Genomic DNA, 3913 nt, shown 5'->3' with positions numbered 1-3913 from the left:
TGACAGTGTGACATATATTACTTACCCCCTCCTGTATGATATACACAGAAATGAGCGAGCGTGTACCTGTTCACTTGCTGGGATGAATATGGAAGTGCACGTTGGTGGAGTAGCAAGGGGCGTGCAGAGGCATTTATTGGTGCAGTAGTGTGATGGGGGAGCAGAGGCGTGCATTGGTGGAGTAACAGGGGGTGCAGAGGGGTGTGTTGGAGGAGTAACAGGGGGTGCAGAGGGGTGTGTTGGTGGTGTAACAGAGTGTGCAGAGGGGTGTGTTGGTGGAGTAACAGGGGGGGCAGAGGGGTGTGTTGGGGGAGTAACGGGGGGGGGAGGGGGGTGGTGGGTGGGTGTGTTGGAGGAGTAACAGGGGGTGCAGAGGGGTGTGTTGGAGGAGTAACAGGGGGTGCAGAGGGGTGTGTTGGAGGAGTAACAGGGGGTGCAGAGGGGTGTGTTGGAGGAGTAACAGGGGGTGCAGAGGGGTGTGTTGGAGGAGTAACAGGGGGTGCAGAGGGGTGTGTTGGAGGAGTAACAGGGGGTGCAGAGGGGTGTGTTGGAGGAGTAACAGGGGGTGCAGAGGGGTGTGTTGGAGGAGTAACAGGGGGTGCAGAGGTGTTGAGATAAGATACCCCCTTTGCCTTGAATAATGTGCCGTATCTTGTTGGGTGCCAAGCCCTCATAGATATGTTTGGCTGACGGTGACAGGCCAAGCCCTAAACTACACGGGAGAGTTTTATTCACGCTGCCGGTCCAGTCACACTTCTCCATTTCCATCCGAGAAAGATACATTGTAAGAAGAAATCCCCTCGTCTCCTACGTGGATTTAAACTATAAGGGCCCCTTCACACCTCCACATGTGCGCTGAGTGTAAATCCAACCTTCATCATTGCTGGTACAATGGAATCAATGTGCTGCACATAATGCAGGCGCCAACAAAGGGTTAAATTGCTGCTACTGAGGGGTTAAGACTGAGCTGTGCAGCTTTGGCCTAATTGTAAGACTTACAAGTGTAATAGGTGTAATACAGAAGTCACTTGTGTAACCGTACATTACAGGAACCTCAATCCGCCGCATTATATCAGCTCCGCTGCCCCCTGCTGGTGAAAACAGATCACTACATCACCCCAGACCAGAGGGATTAACCCTTTACAGGTCCAGCGCCCATACACGCTCCTTCGCTCACCAAACAGAAAAGAAAAGGGTCTGAAGCGCGACTGCCCTTGGGACCAGACCCTTCTTTTCTGTTTTTTGCACTTATACCAATTGGACCCCCCGGTCCATGTTGAACAGAAGCTGCACGCCACACCCACTTTTACACCTTCCTCTCCCATACAGCCTAGATTTAGTCATACAAACACCCGGAAAGCTCTGAACAACACAAAACCACTCATCCCCATCCCCACAGGAGAGCGCTGTTATCCAGGACTTGAATCCTTAATTTTTTCCTTCCCTCACCAAACCTGTCATATGATAATCGCCCTCACAGCACAGAATGCCACCATTTCATCTCCAGCATGTAAGATGATTGATCCTGAACATGTGCATAACTCCACTGAACTCAATCCAGTGTCTGAAGCGGTGCACATTCCCCATAGCCCGCCGTCTCTACACAGAGCAGACACTTCCTCAATCTTGGAATCATTTTCCGTACATCACTTTGGGAATAAACGCGGCACAAATGTAGGAGACATCTGCATGACATAAAACATTGTGACAGCTCAGATGATCCAGGCCCTGGCCGAGCGCCGGACAACGGGTTAGGGGGGCACATGAAGGGTCAGGGGGCGATCTATAGACTGGACGACTTTGTGTTCACTTCCATGCATAGAATAGCGACGCAGCAACGTGAAGAGACAACGGGGCGCAACAATGACATATCATCATGTGAAGGAAATCAGAGAATAATATGAAGAGTCACAATCCTGACAACTTCAGACCCCTGAAAATTCTCAGCACAAAAAAAAAAAAAAAATGGGGGGAAAACAAAAATAGAAAAAAACATCTATTGTAATATTTCCTATAAATGAGGATAATTTATAGAAAAAGGGGGAAATTTCTCCTCCAGCAGACTCATGAACAACAAACCTTTTCCCACCAAATCTGTCCCATCCCCAATTATCTTCCGTCATTCCTAACAGGAGGACGATTGTGGATTTCATTCGTTTATAATTGTGCGTTTAGTTTTCAGTTTATAATCGTGCGTTTAATTTTCCGTTTATAATTGTGGATTTGAGCAAAGAAGGAGAGGAATGTCGTGGAGTGTGACCCCCCCCAAGGCCAGACACAAACCAGACTAGCAGTATGGAGGGGTACGAGATGACTATAACCCGATTCTCGGAATGGTGGAGACACGCTGGAATGAGCCTCCTACTCCATGCGTTTATCCATCGTATCCCCCATATGCCCTCATCCAACACACTACTAGGCCATCGGAAGATTTGTAGAGGACTTTCAGGACAGAAGAGGAATTGGGCCACCTCGGACTGGGGCTAGTCCAGACATACAATGATGTTTCGGAGGTCTCCCCCAGGAACACACACCCGGGGTAACACTGGCCCACCACTGACGCTTTAGCTGCTGAATGCTGTTTTTTTTCCTATTCCGGTACAGATAAGAAAATTGGGGTAAAGTTTTGGGCTTTGCAGCTCTACAATAAGAAAATTGGGGGAAAGTTTTGGGCTTTGCAGCTCTACAATAAGAAAATTGGGGGAAAGTTTTGGGCTTTGCAGCTCTACAATAAGAAAATTGGGGGAAAGTTTTGGGCTTTGCAGCTTTATAATAAGAAAATTGGGGGGGAAAGTTTTGGGCTTTGCAGCTCTATAATACGAAAATTGGGGGAAAGTTTTGGGCTTTGCAGCTCTATAATAAGAAAATTGTGGGGGAAAGTTTTGGGCTTTGCAGCTCTATAATACAAAAATTGGGGGAAAGTTTTGGGCTTTGCAGCTTTATAATACAAAAATTGGGGGAACGTTTTGGGCTTTGCAGCTTTATAATAAGAAAATCGGGGGGAAAGTTTTGGGCTTTGCAGCTTTATAATAAAGAAAATTGGGGGAAAGTTTTGGGCTTTGCAGCTTTATAATACAAAAATTGGGGGAACGTTTTGGGCTTTGCAGCTTTAAAATAGGAAAATTGGGGGAAAGTTTTGGGCTTTGCAGCTTTATAATAATTGTCATTTTGGAGAGATTCGTTCCACAATGGCAGCGTGACCCCCACAGATGTATTCCTGGAACCTCTCCCAACTTTTCCAAGAAGTTGCCGTACGTGAAACATGTCAGGATACACGCACACATGTAATACACACACCCTGCGTACATATATGGAGAACAGAGAACTCACAATGGTCTGCAGGGAGACGCGGAATCTTCGGGGGAAAGGCAGCCGCTGATTGGGGGGAGCCGGGCACTGGGACTTTGTAGGCCAGTTGAAGGTAGCACTCACCTCGCCCGCAAAGACCCAGGGCCAAACCCCCGTCCACCACCGGGGGCCCCTCACTAGAAGAAGTCAGCAGAGACGAAGAGTTAATGACGGCACTTCTGCTCCGATCTTCTCCCTTCTTCATACATTTGGCTGAGCCCGGGAAGGTCACATGACGGGTTAATTGCTGTATCTGAGCTCTCTCGGCGTCTGGGGAAATGAACCGGTTTTATGACTTTCACTAGTTCTGGAGATTTTCCGATGTTTGACGTCTCCGTGTGATAGGAACAACGACCCCGACGTACCGCGACTGTCCAACGCGTGAAGCAGGAGCTCCGGAGCCCGCTCTGTCCCATCAATTAAAGGGCCGGGCGGCAGAAGACTTCATCCCTATTCATTTTATAGAAGCGGGAATGATACATGTAGGCGTATTATATGGTAATTCATCTCCTGTTTCATCGTCCCCCCCCCCCCCCCCCTTAACCCCGGGCCCGCGGGGGGCAAG

General features: G+C 48.6%; 1 protein-coding gene across 1 annotated transcript in view; it reads right to left on the bottom strand.

Annotated features, from left to right (window-relative positions):
• RAB11FIP4 (RAB11 family interacting protein 4) overlaps positions 1–3913 on the bottom strand; it is a 30448-nt gene that overhangs the window by 5906 nt on the left and 20629 nt on the right. The window lies entirely within an intron of this gene.

The sequence above is a fragment of the Nanorana parkeri genome, unplaced genomic scaffold (assembly GCF_000935625.1).
Source record: "Nanorana parkeri isolate BGI_ZX_2015 unplaced genomic scaffold, ASM93562v1 scaffold1816, whole genome shotgun sequence".
NCBI classification, from domain to species: Eukaryota; Metazoa; Chordata; class Amphibia; order Anura; family Dicroglossidae; genus Nanorana; species Nanorana parkeri.
Note: the sequence above shows the minus strand (reverse complement) of the source record. Positions and strands in the feature narration are given on the sequence as shown.